The 26,526-nt window shown below is 45.6% G+C and overlaps 1 protein-coding gene across 1 annotated transcript in view; it reads left to right on the forward strand.

The window, feature by feature from the left end:
- The first annotated feature begins 378 nt into the window (after positions 1-378).
- PLXNB1 (plexin B1) overlaps positions 379-26,526 on the forward strand; it is a 192,141-nt gene continuing 165,993 nt past the window's right edge. The window contains exons 1-2 of the mRNA XM_077821156.1: positions 379-462; positions 23,954-24,093. The gene's annotated coding sequence lies outside the window, so the exon portion shown is untranslated. The remainder of the gene's footprint in view (positions 463-23,953; positions 24,094-26,526) is intronic.

Raw genomic sequence — 26,526 nt, forward strand, 5'->3', positions numbered from 1 at the left:
GCTCCCCATGGCCTCCCTCCCCCCGCATCCCTGCTGCTCCCGGCTTTCGAGCTCTGCTGGCCTCCCCCGTAGCGTCACTCCTCCCATCCATATCCCTCCCATTGGACACGCAGGAGCCAATCAGATCTTGTCTCTGTTCTGCAAGACCTGAACGAGGTACTCAACGCTGGAGCCACGTGGGAATCTGGGGGTGGGGCCAGGCTCGGAGGTGTGGCCTGTCCGAGTGATCGGGGGCTACTGGTAGAGTGCGACGCTGGGAGGCGGGTCTCAGAGGAAGGGGCGGGGTCGACCTGGGGCTCGTACCGTGGTTGGCTGGAATGGGTGGGGATGCGGCGTTGGGCTCCTGGGGGCGGGGCTTGCAATCCACTGCCTGCGGAGCGGGTCGGGTCGGTTCGGTTCGGGGCTCCAGCCGCCGGGGGGAGCCGGGCCGAGCTGCGCTGCTCGTCACACCGGAGTGGCCAGGTAAGGAGCGGCTGCGCGCGCGGGGCCCGGCGTGACCGGGGTCCCTGCCTTGGGCGCCCTGGGCTGCTGCCCCGCGTTCCTCCCGCGGGGGAGCCGGCGTGGTGGCCAGGCGGCCGGCGGCTTTCGGGCCGCTGAGCGCGCGGCACGGGCCGCTGCGCCCTGCTGACGAAGGTTCGTTACCTGCTGGCGCGCGCGGTGCCCAGCCCCGTGAGGCGGACGGGCCCTGGCACCTGCCTCGCGCGGCTCGCGAGCCCCGGAGCGGTGCCAGGGGCCCCCGAGGGGAGCCGGCCGGAGCTGCCCGGCCTGGGGAAGGGCTGAGGTGGGCGCTTGTTCCGGCTCAGCCGCCCCGCGCCTGTGGTGCCTAAGGCCCTAGGTCCCACAGGGTCCTTCCCTGCCCCGCATCTCCCGGCAGGACCCACTTTATGTTTGTCAAGGGCTCACACCCGCCGGTCTTCTGGGGCTTGAACGTGGGAGGTGCCCGGACACATGGCCCCGTTACCTAGCAAGTAACTAGAGACCTAGGTACCGACGTTCTGCCACGGGCCGGATCACAGCACATTTTATGTGGATGCCGCGACATTACAGCCGAAGCGCTGTTCTCTTCTGCATGCCCGCCCCCCAGGTATGCCTTGGGTAGATTTGGGGGTTGAAGGGAGCTCTCCCAGCTCCTGGATGACTCTGCTTTGGGTTGTAGATGGTGAGGGAAGCTTCTGGGTCTGGAGTTGAATGTCGAAGAACTTGTATGGCACAAGGAGTTGGATGCCAGATGTAGTGCTTAATTTGTAATGAAAGAGGTGCCCTGGGCTGGAGCAATTTTTTTACTTTCATAACTGACGTGGCAAGCCCAGAGGTGACAGGGCTATGAACTGCCAAGCCTAGAGATGCAGGGCTCAGCCCCGGCAAGCCTCGACACTAATTAAGCACTGGTGAGATGGTGAGGATCTGGCAAGGAGGTATACAGTGAAATGAACTAAAATGATATTTTAAACTGAAGCAGAAATATCATCTTAATTCTAGCAGAAAAGAGAAGGGTTTGAATCTAGTTACCAGGATTTGACTCAACTCCAGGTTTATGCTGCAATTGGTCCCAGAGAGAGGTGTGGTGGAGAGTATGCCTTATACCCTTATTATGTGGATAGGGTCTCATAAACTGTCTCATAATCTCGGAGGTTTCTGAGTAGCAGCTGTGTTAGTCTGTATTCGCAAAAAGAAAACGAGTACTTGTGGCACCTTAGAGACTAACACATTTATTTGAGCATAAGCTTTCGTGAGCTACAGCTCACTTCATCGGATGCATTCAGTGGAAAATACAGTGAGGAGATTTATATACTCACAGAACATGAAAAAATGGGTGTTTATCATGCACACTGTAAGGAGAGTGATCACTTAAGATGAGCTATTACCAGCAGGAGAGTTGGGGGGGGGGAGAAAACCCTTTGTAGTGATAATCAAGGTGGGCCATTTCCAGCAGTTAACAAGAACGTCTGAGGAAGGGGTGGGGGAGAGAGAGAGTAAACAGGGGGAAATAGTTTTACTTTGTGTAATGACTCAATCACTCCCAGTCTCTATTCAAGCCTAAGTTAATTGTATTCAATTTGCAAATTAATTCCAATTCAGCAGTCTCTCGTTGGAGTCTGTTTTTGAAGTTTTTTTGTTGAATAGCCACTTTTAAGTCAGAAATCGAGTGACCAGAGAGATTGAAGTGTTCTCCGACTGGTTTATGAATGTTAAAATTCTTGACATCTGATTTGTGTCCATTTAGTCTTTTACCTAGAGACTGTCCAGTTTGACCAATGTACATGGCAGAAGGGCATTGCTGGCACATGATGGCATATATCACATTGGTAGATGTGCAGGTGAACGAGCCTCTGATAGTGTGGCTGATGTGACTAGGCCCTATGATGGTGTCCCCTGGATAAATATGTGGACACAATTGGCAACGGGCTTTGTTGCAAGGATAGGTTCCTGGGTTAGTGGTTCTGTTGTGTGGTTGCCGGTGAGTATTTCCTTCAGGTCAGGGGGCTGTCTGTAGGCAAGGACTGGCCTGTCTCCCAAGATTTGTGAGAGCGATGGGTCGTCCTTCAGGATAGGTTGTAGATCCTTGATGATGCGTTGGAGAGGTTTTAGTTGGGGGCTGAAGGTGACGGCTAGTGGCGTTCTGTTATTTTCTTTGTTGGGCCTGTCCTGTAGTAGGTGACTTCTGGGTACTCTTCTGGCTTTGTCAATCTGTTTCTTCACTTCAGCAGGTGGGTATTGTAGTTGTAAGAGTGCTTGATAGAGATCTTGTAGGCGTTTGTCTCTGGCTGAGGGGTTGGAGCAAATGCGGTTGTATCATAGAGCTTGGCTGTAGACAATGGACCGTGTGGTGTGATCTGGGTGAAAGCTGGAGACATGTAGGTAGGAATAGAAGTCAGTAGGTTTCCGGTATAGGGTGGTGTTTATGTGACCATCACTTATTAGCACCGTAGTATCCAGGAAGTGGATCTCTTGTGTGGACTGGTCCAGGCTGAGGTTGCTGGTGGGATGGAAATTGTTGAAATCATGGTGGAATTCCTCAAGGGCTTCTTTTCCATGGGTCCAGATGATGAAGATGTCATCAATATAGCGCAAGTAGAGTAGGGGCATTAGGGGACGAGAGCTGAGGAAGTGTTGTTCTAAGTCAGCCATAAAAATGTTGGCATACCGTGGGGCCATGCGGGTACTCATAGCAGTGCCGCTGATTTGAAGGCATACATTGTCCCCAAATGTGAAATAGTTATGGGTGAGGACAAAGTCACAAAGTTCAGCCACCAGGTTTGCCGTGACATTATCAGGGATAGTGTTCTTCTTGGCCTGTAGTCCATCTTTGTTTGGAATGTTGGTGTAGAGGGTTTCTACATCCATAGTGGCCAGGATGGTGTTTTCAGGAAGATCACTGATGGATTGTGGGAGCTGGAGTTCACCACACAGGGTTAAAGGGAGCCCATTTTAGTCTCATCCCAGAGTTTATGGCTACCTGCCTTTGATGTACTGCAGAATATCAGTTAATGGAGAGAGGCTGATCTGGGTTGGAAGCTAGTGTCTTTATTCACTGGCAGTCAGAAGTAACTGATTCCTTAGCTAAATAACAAAGTTCTAGAACTCTCAGGTGTGTAAGAAGGGGAAGCTGGTTTTATTGTAAGTTATACTACTTAATACTGGACACCTGAGCATATACCTACCTAGTAACCATTGTTCTTCTCTGCATGACACCCTTCTGGGGCCCCTTCCCCCATGTTTCAGAACAGGAGACAGGAAAAGATTTGTGGTTTGAAAGCTGGAACAGAGAGAAGGCTGTTAATGGAATCTCTGAACTCCATCTATGTTGTACTGAGCTGGCCTTTCACTTTCGTTTACAGCCAAGTGTTTGTCAGAAATGAAGCTGATTTTTATTAAGGAACTGAGATCCATAAAAATCCAAAGAAAGTGGAAATTTGACAGCTTTTTAGTGCTCTCTTCTTAGATTGTTGTGAGGTTTGCCACTTTTTGTTGTTGTTGTTTTTACTTGGGAGTCACTCGGCCAGAACCTGCGGAAGTGTTAGGAGCCTAGAAACTAGCTTTTTTTTTTTTTTTTTTTTTGGTGGGAATAGGGAATGGTATTTTTTGTCTAAATGACTTGTGGTGGTGGTAATTTTGGAGAGGCAGATGTGGCACAGTAGCACTAGGAATTGGAACTTCAATCAGCTCTGCACCCTTTAAATGGCACAGAGTCTTCCTGGTGGTGGGGAGGAGGAGCTCCTGAATAAAGAGAAAAGAATCAAAGCCTGCTAGCTGCATTCCAGTTCCCTTCCCACGACTTTAACTCTGTCTGTGAACAGGGAACCAAAGTGTAACTGGGCCCCTGGCTAATTTTTGTTTGTAGTGTAGATGGACCCCTTGTGTTGTTACTTGGAGTTTGTGTTGTAACTGGAAGCTGGTAAAGGTGTCTGCTTGTTACTTTCCCAGGAGATGAGTGTTGAGCTACCCGGCTGGCTAATGGAGGGAAAGCAAAAGAAGGAAAGAATCTGGCTTTGTTTCTGTTGTTGGGCTGGAGGTGAATGAGCAGTGAAGTGGGGGATGGGCACAGATTTATCCTCTAGGTCTCATGGTAACAGCTGCTGCTTAAATACTTCATCTGACCCAGCCCTCTAGGATGGAGAGTGAAAAGGGGGGCTTATGCTTATTGCCTGGATCAGTTCTGTACAGGTCACTATAGAGATCAGACTATTTCTCTTCCTGATAGCCAGTGAATCCTGGGTGATATTGTCTGTGTATATATAAAGTCTGCTGCAGTTTCCACGGTATGCATCCGATGAAGTGAGCTGTAGCTCACGAAAGCTCATGCTCAAATAAATTGGTTAGTCTCTAAGGTGCCACAAGTCCTCCTTTTCTTTTTGCGAATACAGACTAACACGGCTGTTACTCTGAAAGTTGTGATAATGTTTTTGTGTTAAGTGCCTTCTAGCTGCAATCAAGAGGAGTACTTACAGAGTCCTAGAAGCTGAAACACACTCATGGTAATATTTCTGCTGGTTTTAGTTGTATCTGTTGTGTGTGTTGCAGGGCTCCTCAGGGAAGGTTGTGCCTCCTGTTCTAAAGCAGTGGTTTTCTATCTTTTTTTAGTTTGCGGACCCCTAAACATTTCAAATGGAGGTGTTGGACCCCTTTGGAAATCTTAGATGTCATCTGTGGACCCCCAGGGGTCTGTTGGCCAAAGGTTGAAAAAAAACTGCTTTAAAGGATTTCTGTCTGCCTTGACTCTAACATTGGGAAGCAAAGAGTCTCAAATTTTAAAAAAATGACATCTGAGATGGGACTTCCTAAACATGGTTCAGATCTGCTTCCCTTCTATTAACCCTTTAGCACCTGGAAACCAGTCCGTTCTCTTGTAGATGGAAACTGCCTCTTCTGGTTTTAGTTTTCTTCCCCAGGAGACCTGAAGGATGCACTAATATTGGGGTTCACTCCGTGTTCTCCTGGCCTGTGCTTTTTGCACTACACTCCTCTTTGTTACTGGTTCTCAACCTTGCAAGCCGTCCAGGAGCCAGGTGAATTGGGTAGGAACATTTGTGGGCAGAGTGGGAACTAGCTGATGGTCTGGGCATATAAGTGGGATGATGGGGAGTAGGTTGGTAGTGGAAAATTTGGGTCAGGATGGGGTGAGTTAGAGTTCATTATTAACTTATATTATGACCGTGCTTGGAGACTTCAATCAGGCTGAGGGTTTTTGTGCTGGGTGCTGTACAAAGCTGTAAGAAGACTGTCCCAGCCCCATAGATCTTATGTTTTGAAAACCACTCAGCAGTGGCAAGTAGGAAACTTTCCCAGGGAAGGGGGAGTCATAGTTTTCTGTTTGGAAGTGCATTGTCAAACTTGTCTCTCTGCTGTGACTGTAATCTTCCTCCCCTTAGGCTCTTCATTCTCCTCCTCTCAATCCCTTATTTTTCTAGAAAAAATATTGGGGATGAATCATTGGCAGTATGTCTTGTGTGAAGCTGAAGTTTTTGGTTTTGTGGAACACTGGAGGAAATCCCCATGTACTAATGGGGTGGCCTATATCTTGCGGGTAGTGAGGGCTATTCTTCTCTGCTGGAGACAAGCTGGGGCAGCCAGAAAGGTATTAAACTAACACAAAGGGGAGGGTGATAAGGAGGCCTAATATGGTATAAACTTGGACTCAGTGTGTTGTGAACAAAACTGTACCAATGTGACAAAGAAATGTGAAGAGAAGAAATGTTTCAGTTGTTTATATACCAGTGCTAGGAGTCTGGACACCTAGCAAGAGGAACTGGACATTCTTATTGATGAGAAGAAACTTGATATAATTGGCATTGCAGAAACCTGGTGGGAGAATTTACATGGCTGGAATGTAAAATCACAGGAAGGACAGAATGAGTGAGAGGTGTGTGGTGGCCATGGCATTATACACAAAAGATGTCATTACCTGTTTTAAAATTACTGATGATTCAGAATCACAAGTTTCAGAGTAGCAGCCGTGTTAGTTTGTATCCTCAAAAAGAAAAGGAGTACTTGTGGGACTGTAGAGACTAACAAATTTATTTGAGCATAAGCTTTCATGAGCTACAGAATCACAAAGTTTTTCTGAATGCATATGGATCAATTTGCTGACTGACAAAGCTGGGGGGGAGGGGTGTCTGTTACACACCATATTCTTTCTTTATTAATTAAAAAAAAAAGGAAGATAACTTATAAGGTGCCCGGGTTGGGTGTGGGAGGAGGGAAGGACAGGGCACATTACTTATTGTAGCCACACTACAAATCAAAACTGTTTGAATGACAGCCTTCTGTTGCTTGGACCATCCTCTGGAGTGGGGTGGCTGGGTGCCTGGAGTCTCCCCCCTGCGTTCTTGGGTGTCTGGGTGAGGAGGATATGGAACTTGGGGAGAAGGGTAGGCGGTTATACAATGGATGCAGCGGGTGTCTGTGCTCTTGTTGGCTTTCCTGCAGCTCCACCAGATGCCTCATCATGTCCGTTTGCTCCCTCATTAGCCTCAGCATCTCCTCCTGCCTCTGCTCATCATGGTCACATAATGCTTTCCTGGCCTCTGCCACTGAATACCTCCATGCATTAAGCTGTGCCCTATCAGTGCGGGAGGACTGCATGAGCTCGGAAAACATGTCATTGCGAGTGAGGGTTTGTTTTTTTTCCCCCACCTTCTAATCTGCGATAACCTCAGGGATGGAGATGATAGGGGGAGCATAGAAACATTTGCACCTTTGGGGGGATAAAAAGGGAGAGTAAAATGTAAGATGTTACATTTCTGAGAACAAAAAAGGAGACTCTTTCACATAGGGCTTTGGTGCGGAGCCTGGAGCTGGAGTGCGGAGCGGCTCCAGAGCATTGGAGCTTCAGGTTTTTGCCTGGAGCTGGAGCCGGAGCACAGCTACAAAGCCCTGCTTTCACAGTGAATCAAGCAATTCACAGCAGACAGTACATGTGCTTTAGGTACAAGGTCGCATTTTGCCTTTTATATTGAGCGCCTGCCAGTATGGTGACACATCACACATGGCTGGGCAACAGAATTAGGTTTCCAGGAAGCCATGGTAAGTCAAAGGATACGGAGGGTTGGCTTCTTATGCCTTCATAACACGTGGGAATGTTTTCAAACTGCAGCGCCCTCTTTTGTAGGTATGGCATGCATTGTTTGTTCCTAGATGTCTAACCTAGAATTTGGCAGTATTAAAATCTATTTTGTTTGAATGGGCCTAGTTTACCAATTGAGACAGATCACTCTGCATTTTCAGAACTGCTACACGTGCTCTGGGGAGAGCACATTGAAACAGGAATCAAACATACTATTAATAGGTGGCTGAGTTTAAGGCTCCTACAGCCATGATACCCAACTTTGACACTGACAGACTTCTTTGTATTTAAATTCTCATCCTAAAGTAGCTTTGCATGAATAGATTTGATTCTATTGCTTTTTAGGCCATTTTCTGTTTTTTTTTCTGGCGAGGAATAGATTTTCTGGTGTAGGAATAGATTTTGTTTATTTGAGAATGGGGGAAATATAGAGGTGCTCACTGTTCTCCCAATGCACATTTGATCTTCACTAAAAGTAGATAAATGTTATCTTGGGTTTAAAACACTGCCTGCACATGGTGTGTGTTATAGTTTTTATGACTTGCCATTGTTGCCACTATTTCCTGGTGCATTTTTCTAAAATTTTCAGTGATAAAATTAACTCTAGCAGCCAGCCCCTTGTGCTGTGATATGCTGCTGCCTTGCTGAAAAGGAACAAGTTGTCCTAAGAAAATTGCCTTCTGCTGAATCCAAATTTCATGATTGACTGATTAAACCTCATCTTACAAATGCAATCAAATTATTAATTTAAGGCAGGTTAAATTGTCTGCATTGTCCATTCTGTTTTTGACTGACTTTTGTGGTAGAAGGAATCATTTTAAAAGGAGGCTATCTGACAAACATTGCATGTGGTACTTTGTGGAGGGGAGACTGGGTGGGGAGTTTTTGTTGCTACAGTACTGTGAACTTGCTACCAGAGTGAGACTAAGTGCTGATATCCTTTCTTCAGTTCTTCTACCCTGAATGCATTTTCTCATTCAAGACACAGCAAATGCTTTGGAGACTCTTGAATAGGTGTTCTTGTGTTACATCCATGCAATTTGAGATATTCCTTGAATCTCTAATTGTAAGATAGCTGTTGTCACTACTTTACCTCACAGGGGACTGGGCCTAGTGTAGAATTGGTGCTGGGAGCAGAATCTAAAGTGTAGCAATAATAGAGTGGAATCATTTTCCAGACTGAGAGAACATTTGATGCTATCGCTACAGCTAATGTGAACATTTTGTTTGTTCTGTAAAGGTGGCTTCTCTGCTGTGCACACTTGTTTTCTGAGTTTTTGAACAGAACCGGTCACAGATATCCTGTGTCCTGTCTCACATGTTAAAGATGCAAATCAGTGGGCCTTAAATTAATGATGCATTGTTTTACATTGCCAGGTGATGGTGCAGTCCTCTGACACTAACACTGGTCCAGGAAGAATCTAGGAACTCAAAATGAGCTGCTGTTAGGCTGTTTTGTATTCTAAGGCTGACGGGAGTAGGAGGGAATTAAGATCACTGTCCTCAAGGCATTAGAAGTTCAAATTAAGCATGGGATTGTGTGCATAGGCTCTGACTTCCTCTCTACCCCTGGGGTTGCTTGACCCCCAGCCTACTCCCACTCCACCTCTTCCTCCAAGCCCCCACCCCTGCCCTGCCGCTTCCTGTCCCTGCTCTGCCCCAGGCCTCGCTTGCACTCCACGCCTTCCCCCAAGGCCCCACCCCTGCCCCGCCTTTTTTTCTGGGGTGGGAGAGAGGGAGGGAGCTTGGCTGCCAGCGGGTGCTAAGCCCTGGTGCATCCACAGAGTCAGCACCTATGATTGTGTGGCTTTGCAGAAGCCACCTTGAGGGGTGGAAGTGACTTGAAGAATCCCTGAGTGGGGATGGGGTAGAAAGAATTGGGCTTTAGATAGAGTAGGTATTGTGGTGAATGTTCAGTGGCCTGATTACGCTTTGCAACAGCCGGTATCAGACTATGATCACTTGTGAGTATCGGGCTGAATTGGAGTGGGGACTTGTTCAGAATTGGAATTTGATCAGAAAGCATGTAACATAGTGATCATATATGACCATTCTCTTAGTTCTTTTCACATGTTAGAGGAAATGTAAAGTTAATATGATTAACTTAAAAATAACCGTAAGATTAAAATTACTGGCATAACTCTGAAGTGAGGTGGGTTCAGACTGTCAGCAGTTAACCCTTTAATCAGTTTTCCACATAACTGGCTATAAAGGGAGCTTGGCTCCTGGATCCCATCCACTTTTCTGGTTTTGCTGCTTTCCTGTTTCATGACTTCAAAAGGCAAATTCTGTTCCTAGCTGGCTTGCGATCCAGGTATTACCTTGTCATTCACATTGGGTAGCTCAATGTGGCCTTCTGTGTGATGCCTGAAATTAAATGCACATAAATCCAGAAGGGCTATGTGGCTCAGAGGATTGCTAAAATTGCCTTTTCCTTCACTTATTAGTCCAAATAGTCTGGCTTGTACAAAATGAGTTCAGGTTAAGTGTTGGACCCTTTCCTAATCAACCCATCATCTGCTTGACGAAACATCACCACAGCTGGGACTTGCTGGCATCTTGGCAGTGTCATGAGATGGGATGAGGACTAAGTGGGCATGGAAATCAAACTACCTTATTGTTCTAGAGATTGTCCTTATGGGTAAAGTCTGTGTGGGGTTGGGGAGGGGAAGCTAAGTGAGCACTTCTGCTCCTGTGCTGGACTTGTTCTGTGAATAATCTGCATGTGAGGTACCAGTCATGTGAACAGTGTTAGTCAGTCAGGTGATGACTAGTCCCAGCAAGGAATTTTTGTACATCAGATGCATCTTTTTCTAAAACAACACCAAGAATAAAACCTCTTGTGTCAAATAAACGGCATCATCCGTCTCACTGATTTTTGGCTGCTTCAGGACATTAATTGCTGTCAAGTATTAAAATAAAATTCTACTTAAAAATAACTTTTCCACTTGTATTTATTTCAATAAAAATGTGTTTTAGTATTAATTTAAAAGCAGTGAGAAAAGGTAAATTAATTTAGTGTTTAACATAGTGTTAAATATCAAAAATGTGTTTTTAATTTCTAAGGGGGATCACACTCAGAGGCTTGGTGTTCGAAAGGGGTCACCAATACAAAAAGTTTGAGAACCACTGCTGTATCCCCCAGTAGATGCTCCATTTGCCTCTCCTACTCTTGTGCCCAGAAGTTGAGATGTAAGGCTCAAACTGCACCTCTTGGAGCAATCCATGAGGGTTGGCTCAGACCCCGGTGGTGAAATCTTGTCAAGGTCAGAATTGAGAGAGTTGTTTTCTGTGAGTGCCCTGGCTACCAGATGCACCTCTGGTTCCAGTGGGGAGAAGGAATCCAAGGAAGTCAGGATAACTGGATCATCTGATACCAATGGGCTTATTCTGTGTGTAAGTGTTGTCGGTTCTGACATCTTCAGTGCTGAGTCCAGGCCGGAGGGACGCAGAGCCCTCAGCCTCAGGCCCTGAACCCTGACCGAGTAGGCAAGTTTCCGAGCACACATCACACCCATGTAGGACATAGGACTCAAGTTTAGAGACTGACTACCAAAGTCCTCACATTTGAGGGATGGTAGCAAGGGACCAATGGCCTCCATTCATACTCTGCATCCTCTTATATTCAGGATGATAATGCTTGCTTTCAGGTCAGGACTGGTTTGTAGATCTCTGTTTACTGGATGCGTATTTCCACACTGCTATCTACCCGGCTCACAAGAAACATCTAAGATTTGTGGTGGGGCCAAACCACCAGCAGTACAAGGTGCTATCTTTTGCACCAAGGATCCAAGTGTATTGCTATCGTAATGGCATGCCTACAGAGAAGGGGGTTGACGAGGATACCCTTACTTAGACCAGTGGTCTCCAAACTTTTTGGCTCGTGCACCCCTAGGGTGAAGACCAGAAGACCTGCCGCAGACGCACCGCCAACGGAAGAAGACTGGAAGACCTGCCGCAGATGCGCCGCCAGAGGAGAACCCCAGAGCTGCCACCAAAGGAAAAAAACAACAGAGTGCCGTCTGGTGGCGCTCCTGCTGCCGCGCACCCCCGGGATCATCTCGCACATCCCAGTTTGGAGACTACTGGTTAATCGGGGGATGACCTTATCAGGAAACCCTTGCAAACATGGACTAAGCATTAGCCCTCTTTTTTCAGCTAGACCTCTAGATCATCCAGGAGAAGTTGTCCCTGAATCTAGGGCAAATGTTAGAATTCACAGGAGCCAGAATAGGCTGTAAAGCAGTCTGGGTGTACCTACCTCAGGACAGATTCCTTACAGTCCAATCCTGGTAGATGGGATGATCGCTCATCCAACCATGATGGTACAGACTTGGCTGATGCTAATGAGCCATATGTCCGTGTGTACATATGTGACGCTGCTTGTCAGACTTCACCTGAGAGCCCTACAACTCTGCCTTACCCAGTCTGTTCACCCAGAAAACATCAGCGGAGCAGATCAGTGACAATAGCATCCGATATACTTGGAGCATTGACCTGGTGGTTATGCCCCAACAAAGTCCTGAAGGGAGTACTGTTTGCAACCCTGTTGCTATCCAGAACACTGATCACAAATGCTACAAGGACAGGATTGGGAACATAGACCACATCCGGATACAAATGACATGATTCCTAGAGGACATGAGATTACATGTAAACATGCTTTACCTTCAGGCTATCGGGCTGGCACATGTTGTGTTCTCGCAGTCCTGAGGCACTTAGTAGTACAGCTGTTGACAGACATCATAAACAAGAGGATATGCGCTGTCCTCCCATTTCTTTTCCCCCCCAACCCCCCCGCAACAAAGTGGTCAAGTTGTGGAACTGGTGCTGCCCGCACAATGTCACTCTGGTAGCTCTGCACCTGTTGGGAACTAGCAATGACTAGATGGATTTCTTAAGGAGGCAAGTGGTTGCCAAATTACAAGTCGTCACTGCAGAAATTCATCCCACAGTACATTTTCCATCGCTGGGGGACTCTGGTGATAGACCTGTTTGGCACTAAAGACAATATGAAGTGCCTCAACTTCTGTTCCAGAGAGGGCATAAGTTGAGATCACTACCGAATGCCTTCCTCTTGCAGAGGAGTCAAGGGCTTCTCTATGCTTGCCCACTGATCCCCAATGTGAGATGAGATCATAGAGCCATACGGTTAGAAGGGACTGCCAGCGTCATCTTGTCTAACCCCCTGCCAAGATGCAGGATTTGCCAGATCTGTCCTCATAAGTCTGTACAAACTGATACAGCTCTGGCTTATGGATTGACTACATATATCAGCATAACCCCCAGTTAAGCTCCCACTCCTCCCAGACCTGTTATCACAGAACCAGGGACAGGTACTTCACTCAGGCTTGGTATTACCGCAACTGCCTGCGTGGATGCTGGTTGGATGAGTACCATGGAAAAGGACTGCTTGTCACTTGTCTAGGATATCCTGGCACAAAGCGGGAAACACCATTCTTAAGAAGAACCTACTCTGCAAAGTGGAAGAGGTTTTCCATATGGGCAGCCCAATAGCACATGGTGTCTGAACAGGCCTTATGCCTAAGATCCTGGACTGTCTATTGCAGTTGAAGCATTCTGGACTGCCTTTCAGCTCAGTCAAGGTCTCTTTCATGGTGATCTCAGCATACCATCCTCCAGTAGTCACTCTCTCTATCTTTTCTCATTTAGTGGTATCAAAATGTCACGGTCCGAACAAGGGCAGTCGGGACCAAGGGTCAGAATATGATCAAACCAGAGGCTGGGAGTAACGGAGGAGTTCATAGGTTCCAGGCCAGGATTGATACCAAGAGTCAGAGTCCAGTTTCAGGGTCTGGGTCAGGAGGTGAAGTCCAAGTCATGCCAAGGTCAAAGTCAGGAATTCAAGCGTGTGGAGCAGGAATGGTCATGGCAGCTACAAGAAATCCACCATGTTACCTAGACACTTTCTGGAACGTGCCTTGCATTTATATAGGGCAGGGAGCCAATCAGGAGCCATGAGACTTCGGCCTGTCAAACCCCTGAAGGCGGGACTTCCAATGGTCTGTGTCCACAGCGGGTTGTGAGGAATGGAGTGCAAGCCAGTTACAGCTGCTGCTGGGTGGCAGTTCTGCAGGCCTGGGTTCTAGACCCACAGGGCCTTACACAAAATTGTTCATGAGCCTGATACGTGCTTATCCACCAGTCACACAACCAGTTCTGGCTTCAGACCTCAGAATCCTCCTTTTGCAACTTAATGAAGCCACCATTCAAGCCCCCTATGGAGTGCTCCATCTTATCCTTAAAATGTTTTCCTGATGTGTGTCACTTCAGCTAGGAGACTGAGCAGGCTACAAGCTCTCTTTGTGGGGCTTCCCTATGCCTCTTGTCAGTGCTGTCTTGCCTTGGTGCAAACATGACTGGTTCATGCCAAAGCCCGCTTAGGGGCACGCGTCCTCTGTCAGCAGGCACGTCTGCAGTACATTGTGACAACACATCCAATTGTATCTGGAATCTTTGAGAGTCCATCAATTGCAACTTGCAATGTTAGAACTCTTCACGGGCATGGACATCAGGTTGCGCTCTCATGTGAAATGGACCCTCTTGGTATATCAATTGCAGGACTAACAGAAGCAAGGCTGTTAGATCACGGATGTCACGAGGTGGAAGATTGTTTACTTCTGTATTCTGGCGGCCCCAACCATTTATATGGGGTAGCACTACTACTGTGAGGTGAGGCCGTCCTCCCTGACAACCTGGACGCCCATGTCTCCTCATTTACTTACTGCATGTCTTAAACATCGGCACGGTTACTTCACTGTAGTAGTAGTCTATGCACCGACAGAGGAATCTGTTGACTTAAAGATAACTTTTATGATCAATTGGAACATCTGGTATGCACAGTTCCTCCACGTGATAATCTCATGATCCTGGGTGACCTAAATGCAGTTACTGGCTACCTGAGAACTGGGTTTGAACAGGTCATTTTATGGTTCAGGCACTCCCAATGATAACTCTTGCCGCTTGCTTACATTCTGTGCCTTCCAGAATCTTTCTATTCTTGGGTCATGGTTCAAGCAGCGACGTATACACCAGATGTCCTGGGTCTCTCATGATGGCGTCACTCAGAAGGAGCTGGACCACAACATTACATGCAATAGGCCTGTCTTTGACTCCTGTAGAGTATATCATAGTGCGGAATGCGTGGTGAACACAGATCACCATCTCTAATCCAGTCCAGCAGAGTGGTAGGGACACCTATGTGCTTTAAGGCCTTCCATAACAAGTCATGGTCTACAGAATAAAATGCAGCCTTAAGATCAGCATACGCTACCTGCAAGGGCTTCCTGAACTTGCAATGTATTTCCAACAACAAGCAAAGGGCCAAAATGGTTTCTAATATGGACCTGTTCTTCGTAAAGCCTGACTGTTGGGGACGACGCTTCTCATATAGCAAAGGCCCCAGGTGTGTGCTGGCAAAACATGCACAAACACCTTCCCTGGAATGGAGAGCAAGGTGATCGGCTTGTAGCTCTTACATTCACGGCGTGGTCCCTTGCCCTTATAGAGTGAGATCACAATACCATCCTTCCTGTCAGTTGGCAGGGTTCCAGTTCTCCACACCAGACGAAAGATGGCCAGAAGTGATTCTGCTACAGGATCAATAGCACACTTTAGCAGCTCTGAGGGGATGCCATCAGCAGCAGCTGCACATCCATTTTTCTGTTTAGAGATGGCACACTTCACTTCATCCAATGTTGGTGCATCAGTACAAATGTCTGGATCTGGAAGCGCAGTGACTGCCAGATCATCCAGCTCTGAACAAGCAGCAGCTGGAGGATGGTTCAGGACACACTGATGATGTTCCACCCAGCATGAGCGAATGTAGTCATCAGGTCCCCAGCCTGTAGTGGTGCATGGGATTCTTCTGTCCTAAGTGCAGGACTCTGCACTTGTCCTTGTTGAACCTCATCAGATTTCTTTTGGCCCAATCCTCCAGTTTGTCTAGGTCACTCTGGACCCTATCCCTACCCTCCAGCATATCTACCTCTCCCTCCAGCTTAGTGTCATGGACTTGTGCATGTCCAGCTTTTCTAAATAGTCCTTAACCTGTTCTTTCACCTCTTAAGGGCTGCTCACCTCCTCCTCATACTGTGTAGCCCGGGACAGCAGTGTGGGAGCTGACCGGGTCTGTGAAGACCAAGCCAAAAAAAGCATTGAGTACTTCAGCTTTTTCGACATCATCTGTCACTGGGTTGCCTCCTCCATTCAGTAAGGGTCCCACACTTTCCCTGACCTTTTTTTCTTGTTGCTAACATACCTGTAGAAACCCTTCCTGTTACCCTTCACATCCCTTGGTAGCTGCAACTCCAGTTGTGTTTTGGCCTTCCTGATTACACTCCTGCATGCTTGAGCAATATTTTTATACTCCTACGTAGTCATCTGACTGAGTTTCCACTTCTTGTAAGCTTCTTTTTTGTGATTAAGCTCACCGAAAATGTCACTGTTAAGCCAAGCTTGTCACCAGCCATATTTGCTGCTATTTCTGCACATTGGGATAGTTTGTTCCTGCGTCCTCAATAAGGCTTCTTTAAGATATAGCCAGCTTTCCTGGACTCCTTTCCCCTGCATATTAGCCTCCCCAGGGGATCCAGCCCATCAGTTCCCTGAGGGAGTCAGTCTGCTTTTCTGAAGTCCAGTGTCCGTATTTTGCTACTCCCCTTTCTTCCTTTTGTGAGGATCCTGAACTCAACCATCTCATGGTTACTGCTGCCCAGGTTGCCACCCACTTCTGCTTCCCTTACCAATTCTTCCCTGTTTGTAAGCAGCAGGTCAAGAAGAGAATGGCCCCTAGTTCGTTCCTCCAGCACTTGCACCAGGAAGTTGTCCCCAACACTCTCCAAAAACTTCCTGGATTGTCTGTGTACTCTGTACTGGTCTCCCAGCAGATGTCAGGGTGATTGAAGTCCCCTATGAGAACCAGGGCCTGTGATCTGGAAACTTCTGTTAGTTGTCCGAAGAAAGCCTTATCTACCTCATCTTCTTGGTCTGGTGGTCTGTAGGAGATGCCCACCACAACATCACCCTTGTTGCTCTCGCAACGTACGTTGACCTGTGCAAGACACAGTTGGTGTATGTGCTTATGAAATTTAAGTGCCTATTCTTTCCCTTTCAAAGGTTCTTTTCCCTGTATTTATAATGTTTCATTCAGGTCTATTTATGGAAACCAAATTCACCTTTATTACTTCACAACATATGCTGGCTGGGGCTGACATCATTCACAGATAATAGCAATTGGTGCATTTGCAATGTTTACACACACACACACACACACACACACACACACACACACACACACACACACACACACACACACACACACACACACACACACACACACACACACACACACACACACACACACACACACCCCCCCCCCCCCCCCCCCCATTGCCAGGTTCATACCAGGATGCAAAGCAACAACACCCGCAGAGCATACTACAGCAGCACACGTTACTGTGGCTTACTATTAAAGTGGTCTTCCAAAGCCTCCCTGAGCAGTACAGCTCCTTGCTGATCTCTTCCTATAGACATGTTTCAGAGTAACAGCCGTGTTAGTCTGTATTCGCAAAAAGAAAAGGAGTACTTGTGGCACCTTAGAGACTAACCAATTTATTTGAGCATGAGCTTTCGTGAGCTACAGCTCACTTCATCGGATGCATACCGTGGAAACTGCAGCAGACTTTATATACACACAGAGAATATGAAACAATACCTCCTCCCACCCCACTGTCCTGCTGGTAATAGCTTATCTAAAGTGATCATCAAGTTGGGCCATTTCCAGCACAAATCCAGGTTTTCTCACCCTCCACCCCCCCCCCCCACACAAATTCACTCTCCTGCTGGTAATAGCCCATCCAAAGTGACAACTCTCTACACAATGTGCATGATAATCAAGTTGGGCCATTTCCTGCACAAATCCAGGTTCTCTCACCCCCTCACCCCCCTCCAAAAAACACACACACAAACTCACTCTCCTGCTGGTAATAGCTCATCCAAAGTGACCACTCTCCCTACAATGTGCATGGTAATCAAGGTGTACCATGCACACTGTAGGGAGAGTGGTCACTTTGGATGAGCTATTACCAGCAGGAGAGTGAGTTTGTGTGTGTGTTTTTTGGAGGGGGGTGAGGGGGTGAGAGAACCTGGATTTGTGCAGGAAATGGCCCAACTTGATTATCATGCACATTGTGTAGAGAGTTGTCACTTTGGATGGGCTATTACCAGCAGGAGAGTGAATTTGTGTGTGGGGGGGTGGAGGGTGAGAAAACCTGGATTTGTTCTGGAAATGGCCCAACTTGATGATCACTTTAGATAAGCTATTACCAGCAGGACAGTGGGGTGGGAGGAGGTATTGTTTCATATTCTCTGTGTGTATATAAAGTCTGCTGCAGTTTCCACGGTATGCATCCGATGAAGTGAGCTGTAGCTCACGAAAGCTCATGCTCAAATAAATTGGTTAGTCTCTAAGGTGCCACAAGTACTCCTTTTCTTTTTCCTAATGACATGGTATCTGGCTGCTCAAAATCAGCAGACCACCGTTCCACCTCAGTCTTCCACTGAGGCAGTTATTTTTCCCACTTATAGGCAGCTATAACCATTGCGAAACTTTTTTCTCTGAGGTTTAATCTCATGTGTAGATCGTGCCAGTGGCCTATCAAATGGCCTAAGGCACATTCAATCGTCATTGTGCACCTTGCTACTGTTGCGGTGGGCAGTATACAGCTTCATGAGCTACAAGAGTAAGGAGTAGACGAGGTCTCCCTTGATCACTATTACCATTTCAACATCCCCAATGGTAATCCTCTGGTCTGGAAAGAAAGTCCCTACTTGCAGCTTTCTGAACAGGCCTGTGTTCTTAAAGATGCATGTGTCCTGCACCTTCCTTCACCAGCCAACGTTGATAAAACTTCCCTGGTGATCCACCAGCGCTTGCAATACCATAGAAAAGTAACTTTTTCTTTTGATGTACTCTGTGGCAAGGTGGTCTGGTGCCACAGTAAGAATGAGTGACCTCTATTGTTCCACTGCAGTTTGGGAATTCCACTGCTGCAAAACCATCCACTGTTTTCCGCACATTGCCTAGAGTCACAGTCCTTTGTAGCAGGATGCTATTAATGGCCCTGCATACTTGCATCACAGCAACCCCCATGATGGATTTCCAAGCTCCAAATTTCATTCCAACTGGTTGGTAGCAATCTGGCTTTGTAAGCTTCCACATAGTGATTGCCACTCACTTCTCCACTGCCGGTGCAGATTTCATTTTGGTGTTGCTGCGCTCCAGGGCTGGGGCGAGATCTGCACACACATCCAGGAATGTGGCCTTGCGCATCCAAAAGTTCTGCAGCCACTGCTCATCATCCCATATCTGCATAACGATGCAATTCCACCAGTAAATGCCTGTTTCCCGGGTCCAGAACTGGCACTTCACCATTTGCAGCTGCTCCGTGAATGCTGCCAACAACTTTGAATAGTCATGTTCCCCACGGATCTTCTAGTGACTCTGCAAATGCTACAGGCACCCCATTCTTGCAATGCTTATCACAATAGTGCAGAGCTGTGCAGGATCCATGCTTGTCAAACCATGCATCCACCATCTGTGTGAGATTACATTCCATATGCCTTATGAAAATATGCTTATGATATGAATGACATAACTGAGATGTACTTTATACAGGATGGCTCATGTGAGATCATTGGAAAGGTTATGATTTACTGAATGTGATTATCCAACTTGTATGTATCTGTATCTGAAGTTAGGAATATTGACTATATGTATCTGTATTTCAACTATGCTACTTTGGCTGACGCCCACTGCTAGCACTTCAGGTACAACAATGGAAAAGCCAGACAGGGCGGATGGCCCATCAGTGAGGACAATGAACTGTGAAAAGCTTGGCCTTCCTGTGGACACTCCATACTGCCAGCTGACTCATGGACGCTCTGATCCTACAGAGTCAGATGCTCTTGTCACCTGATACTAAAACATTACCTGGGACTTCTTGTAACTTTTCACTGTAAGGGAAGGGGAAAAGGGGTCAAGTTTGGGAAACCAAGGATTCCCATCTTATGTAAATCCTATTTACGGGTGGGGAGGAAGGCAAACATGACTCCTCCTCTCCCTGGCCTGTCTGCCCAAGACGATAGACTGCAAAAGGGAAGGCAAGGGTGGTGGTGGGGGGGAGTATAACTGGAACTCTGAACCACAGAAACTTTGCAAACTGCCTGCAACAACATCTAGGGTGGGAAATACTATTTGTAACCAATTTCTTTAGTGAAACTAGCTTAGTTTGCGTGTTCGATTTCATTTGCTTAGTAATCTGCTTTGTTCTGTTTGTTACCCCTTTTTTTACCACTTAAAATCTGCCTTTTTATAGTTAATAAAATTTGTTTTGTTTATTTAAACCCAATTTCTGTGATTTCTAACCGGCGGGGGGAGGGGCAAGAAGTGTGCACACCTCTCCCTACATTGATGGAAGGGATGAATTTCATAATATATCTTTGGGTCTGCACTCCAAGGGAGGTGGACATCTGCATCCTGGAGCAAGTACCTTAAGATGAGTCTTCCCAGAGTTGATCTGCAACTGGGTATGGCCCTGCCTGTGTGTATGTTAGAGAAGGCTTTAATAGCCTGGCTCAGCAAGACAGGCCAAAGGGGGCCAATGCTGGCAGAACAGGTAGACTCAATGATATCTCAACACATCAGGGGGCTTCCCAAGGGGTTCAACCTGTCACACATGGGTTTGTGGGGCTTTTGAAAAAAGGCGCAAAACATTATGCGATGCAGATAAAATTATGGGATTGAGAAAACTGCATTATGGGACTTTGAAATCATTTTTCCAGTCACTACTGCATGACACGTTTGTCCACATGAGGCATTGCAAACTCTTCCCAAAATATCCTCTATAGATGGTGGCAAGTTGCACAGTGGGATAGCTGCCCAGAGTGCACTGTTCTCTGCACCGACGTGAGTGCTGGTAGTAAGGACGTGCACCGCCAACACACATTGTGTAGTCTGGACCACAAAAGCTATTTAATTACTTTCGTGACTGGATGTTGACTTAACTTAGGTCAACTTAATTTTGTAGTGTAAACTTGCCCTAAGGTGATGCAACACCTAACTTTTAGGTGTCTAGAAAATCATAGGGGTTTAATGCAGCTTAACTAAGGGTATGTCTACACTGAAAACCTACCCAGCAGCTGCACTATCTAAGGCAAAAGGAGGGGGGGTTCTGTCAGTGTAGGTAAGCCATCGTTCCAAGAGGTGGTCCCTAGGTTGATGGAAGAATTCTTCTGTTGACCTAGTGCTGTCTGCACCAGGAGTTAGGTTGGCTTAACTACACCATGCGGGGATGAACCATCTTAATTTTCTAGTGTAGACCAGGCCTAATCTACTTCAATGTGGATTAGTTAAATTGCATTAAATCCCTGTGTGGACACTCCAATTCAGAATTTCTTTGGAAGTGAATTAAGCTAAACAACATTAAGGCCACTTTAATTCCAAAGGAGATCCACACAGTGGTTTAATGCAATTTAACTAATCCCACTTTAAATTCATGCCTTTAGGGCTGTTCTACACTAGAAAAATAGGTTGACTTTTCTGCATCGCTTAGAGGTGCGAAAAATTCATACCCCTGAGAGATGTAGCTAAGCCTACTTAGCCCCAGTCTAGACAGTGCTAGGTTGAGGGAACAATTCTTCCATCGACCTAGCTGCTGCCTCTCAGAGAAGTGGATTTACTGCAGTGGTGGAAGAACCCTTCTGTTGCTCTAGTAAGTGTCTACAGCACAGCACTACAGTGGAGTTGCTGTAGTGTTGCTAGTGTAGACATATCCATAACTAATTCAGACTAACTTTCCCTGCGTGTTCTATGTAGACAAGTGCTTAGGTGCATAGTATGTTTAGATGCTTACAGGATTCAGCAAGAGTTTTATCAATCACAGTGGAGCCTAAAGGTGGAATTTAGGTGCTTAAATACCTCTGTGAATATAGCGAGAGTGCCTAGGCTCTGGGCACCTCTTGAAGAACTGAAAGAGTACCCATAATCCCCCTCCCTATTTGTATAAAATATGGGATAACGTGAACCAGTTACTGGATCATGAAGTTCAGTAAGAGATCTAGTGGCTCAAATTAGCTTTTGGGGGAACTAGTTGGATGTTATATCATTGTGTTCAAACCCACAAGGTTTTGTATGAGAGTTTTACTAAATGAGGCGGGATCCTCTGGAAAATGTAGAGTACAGTTATGTAATTAAAGACTGCATTATAATGCATATACAAAAGGGTAACCTTAATACGGTCACTTCCTAACTTCTGCATGCCTGGTTTTTTTTCCAGCCTTAATCGTCTAGAATATTTTTGTCTAGATATAGGTGCAGTAGCAGACTTCAATTTCATCAACACAGATGTATACAAGCATGACTAAAATATGACAAGGTGCTACAAGTATAGGGATGTGTTGTGTATCATTAACTGAGGGCTGGTCTTCACAATGGGGAGATCTACACAGCAGGGGTAGACTTAGCTGGTCTAATGAAGACGCACTAAATTGACAGCAGATTTCTCTTTGATCAACCCCGGTACTCTTGGAGAAGAGTAAGGGAAGTCTACCGGAGAGCGTCTTCTGTCGACGCAGCGCAGAGAAGACACCAGGGTAAGTCGACCTAAACTACTTTGACTCCAGCTATGTTATTCACATAGCTGAAGTAGAGTAACTTAAGTCAACTTACCCTGATAGTGAAGACAAGCCCTGAGACAGAATGTATTAAAATATTACCTATGAGCTGTATACAATTCTAAATAACATATCCATGAAGGAACAGAATGAAGGTTTTAATTAAGGCATTTCTTGACTCAAGGGATTCCCAGGGTGGTTTTAATATTGTAGTGTGTTAATGTAGTTTTTGTTCAAAACTACAATCTCTAGATAAGATGGGTGAAACAAGTGTGCTTCATTTCTTACTGTGTTAAAAAATTGCTGAGCTCAGCATATGAAGATAGATTACCTGAGGTGAACTATGCACCCAGTCAGGAAGTATTGATAGATTCTTAAGCCAAAAGGGACTATTGTGATCATCTGTATACAGAACTTTTCCAAAATAATTCCTAGAGAAGACCTTTCAGAAATACATCCAATCTTAATTTAAAAATGGTCAGTGATAGGGAATCCATCATGACCCTTGGTAACTTGTTCCAGTGATTAATTTACTCCTTATTTCCAGTGTGTATTTGCTTAGCTTCAACTTCTAGCCATTTGTTTGTGTTAACCTTTGTCTGCCAGATTGAAGAGCCAATTATCAAATATTTGTTCCCCGTGTAGATTGTCATAGACTGTGATCAAGTCCCCCTTTAACTTTCTTTTTTAGCTAAACAGATTGAGCTCCTTGACCCTACCTCTATAAGGCGTAAAGAAAAGGAGTACTTGTGGCACCTTAGAGACTAACCAATTTATTTGAGCATGAGCTTTCATGAGCTACAGCTCACTTCATCGGATGCATACCGTGGAAACTGCAGCAGACATCATATACACACAGAGATCATGAAACAATACCTCCTCCCACCCCACTGTCCTGCTAATGTCTGCTGCAGTTTCCACGGTATGCATCCGATGAAGTGAGCTATAGCTCACGAAAGCTCATGCTCAAATAAATTGGTGAGTCTCTAAGGTGCCACAAGTACTCCTTTTCTTTTTGTGAATACAGACTAACACGGCTGTTACTCTGAAATCTATAAGGCATGTTTTCTAATCCTTTCATCATTCTTGTGGCTCTTCTCTGACTCCTCTCCAATTTGTTAATAATATATCCTTCTTGAATTGTGGGCACCAGAACTGGGTGCAGTATCCAAGCAGCAGTTGCACCAGTGCTAAATACAGAGGTAAAATAACTTGTTTACTTCTACTTCAGATTTCCCTGTTGGTTCCCAGAATCACATCCGCTGAACATGAGCTTCCACTGTGGCTAAAAGAGCTAATTATCCATCATGACCCCCAAATCTTTTTCAGAGTCACTGCTTCTATATTCTTTGTTCCTCGATGTATACGTTTGCATTTAGCTGTATTAAAATGCATAATGTTTACTTGCACCTAGTTTACTAAGCAATCCAGATAGATTTGTATCAGTGGCCTGTCCTCTTCATTATATACCACTCCCCTGATTTTTGTGTAATCTGCAAACTTTATCAGTGATGTTCTAATGCAAGAGTAGTCAATAGGTGGACTGTGAGCCAAATCTGGACCGCCAGATGCTTTTGAGCAAACAGCAAAATCTTTTTTTAATTTATTATGATCATTATTGTTGTTGCAGTGTGAAAAATGTTTCTCTGGACCTTGACAAAAAATAAACTATCTCTGTTTAATGTTTTCTTCCAGATCATTGATAAAGATTTTAAATAGCGTAGGGCCAAGAAACAATCTCTGCAGGACACCACTGGAGAGAGACCCACTTGATGACGATTCCATATTTACAGTTACACTTTGAGACCTGTCAGCCAGTTTTTAATCCTTCTAAGGTGTGTTTTGTTAATTTTATATCATTCTGGTTTATCAATCAAAATGTAATGTGGCATCAAGTCAAACAGCTGAAAGAGGTCTAATATGTTATGTCAACACTATTAACTTTATAAACCAAACTTATAATTTCATTTAAAAAAAAAAGGTATAGTTAGTTTGACAGAATCTATTGATCATAAACCCATGTTGATTTGCATTAATTATATTACCCTCCTTTAATTCATTATTAATCAAGTCCTATATCAGCTGCTCCATTATCTTGCCAGGGATCAATGTCAGGCCTAAAATTACCTGAGTCATCCCATTTTACATTTTTAAAAATTGTACAATATTCGCTTTTCCCAGTTATCTGGAACTTTGCCAGTAATCTAAGACTTACAGGCTAACACAGCTACCACTCTGAAGTATCAGCAAAAAGAACGAGGAGTACTTGTGACACCTTAGAGACTAACAAATTTATTTGGGCATAAGCTTTCATGGGCTAAAATCCACTTCATCGGATGCATGCAGTGGAAAATACAGTAGGAAGATATATACACAAACAGAGAACGTGAAAAAATGAGTGTTGCCATACCAACTCTAATTAGACTAGTCAATTAAGGTGGGCTATTATCAGCAGGAGGAAAAAAAACCTTTTTGTAGTGATAATCAGGATGGCCCATTTCAAACAGCTGACAAGAAGGTGTGAGTAACAGTAGGGGAAAAAATTAGCATGGGGAAGTAGTTTTTACTTTGTGTAATGACCCATCCACTCCCTATCTTTGTTCAGGTCTAATTTCATGGTGTCCAGTTTGCAAATTAATTCCAGTTCTGCAGTTTCTCGTTGGAGTCTGTTTTTGAAGTTTTTTGTTGTTGAAGAATTGCGACTTTTAGGTCTGTAATTGAGTGACCAGGGAGGTTGAAGTGTTCTCCAACTGGTTTTTGAATGTTATAATTCTTAGCATCTGATCTGTGTCCATTTATTGTTTTGTGTAGAGACTGTCTGGTTTGGCCAATGTACATGGCAGAGGGACACTGCTGGCACATGATGGCATATATCACATTGGTAGATGTGCAGGGAACGAGCCTCTGATGGTGTGACTGATGTGATTAGGTCCTATGATGGATATGTGGACATACTCGTAGCCCGGCAGAAGAGTCTGTCCTATCTCAGGGCCTCTCCTTCTACCCTTCCACCCCTCCGCTGAGCGCACCGCCACTCTGCTTCTCCCTCCCTCCCTCCCAGGCTTGCCACGCCAAACAGCTGATTCGTGGCAAGCCTGGGAGGGAGAGAGAGGGAGTGGGGAGAAGCAGAGCGACAGCGCCGTGCTCAGGGGAGGAGGCGGAGTGGAGGTGAGCTCTGGCGGGGGGGGCGCGGGGAGGGCAGCAGCAAGTAACCGAAGGGGGGGTGCAGAGGGTCTCAGGGGACAGGGAGCAGGGGGGTTGGATGGATTGGGGGTTCTGAGGGGTCAGTCGGGGCGGGAAGTAGGTGTGGTCGGATAGGGGGTGGGGCCAGGCTGTTTGGGAAGGCACAGCCTTCCCTACCCGGCCTTCCATAGTAAGATTACCTCCATGGTAAGATTTTTTGGCAACCGAGGGCCATGTTATATCTGGGTAAAGGTGTAGTCATTACTGTCAAATTCCCCTTTCTTCCATTTGTTATATATTTTTTTATAGCTGCCTTTACTTTTTTTTTTTTAACCGGCACAGTCTTGTTCCTCAGTTGGGATTGTGGCTTTTTGAGCATCTGCTAAGATGTTCTTAAATGATTCCCAATTATCATTTGCATTTTTCTGATTAAATTCTTCCTCCCAGCTGATTTGGCTCATAATTGTTTTCAACTTTGTGAAATTGATCCTATTAAAGCACCAAGGTATATTTTTTATATCGATCCATCCATCCATCCATCCATCTACAGTATTGTGGGATGACTCAAAAAATTGCAGCTGAGTTACGGACAAACCATGGAAAGTCTGGAAAAGTAATAATAGAACTTTGGAAAAGGGTTGACAACAGGAGCCCACGGCTGAGAGCGGGGGCTCCCGCGGTTGGCAGCCCGGGGCTGAGAGCGGGGGCTTCTGCTGTCAAAATTGCAGTAGAAGCCTAATATTGTGGGATTTTCAATTTCTGTAATATAGCAAATTAAGTAGGGGTGTGTGTGTGTGTGTGTGTGTGTGTGTGTATATATATATATATATATATAGAGAGAGAATATAAAAAAAAATTATTATTATTACTGGTCTGGACTTTATTCTGCTTGCACATTAGAAATTTGATCTAGCCATGATCGCTTGTACCTAACTACCATTAACTTTTAGTTCTGTGATCAGTTCCTCTTTATCTGCTAGGAAAAGGTCTAATAATTCCTCCGTTTTGGCTGCAACACTTTTTGAGTTTGGAAATTGTCATCTATAGTGCCATATAATGTCCATCTATAATTTAGCAATGCCAAG

Source organism: Eretmochelys imbricata, chromosome 7, assembly GCF_965152235.1.
Source record: "Eretmochelys imbricata isolate rEreImb1 chromosome 7, rEreImb1.hap1, whole genome shotgun sequence".
Classification (NCBI taxonomy): domain Eukaryota; kingdom Metazoa; phylum Chordata; order Testudines; family Cheloniidae; genus Eretmochelys; species Eretmochelys imbricata.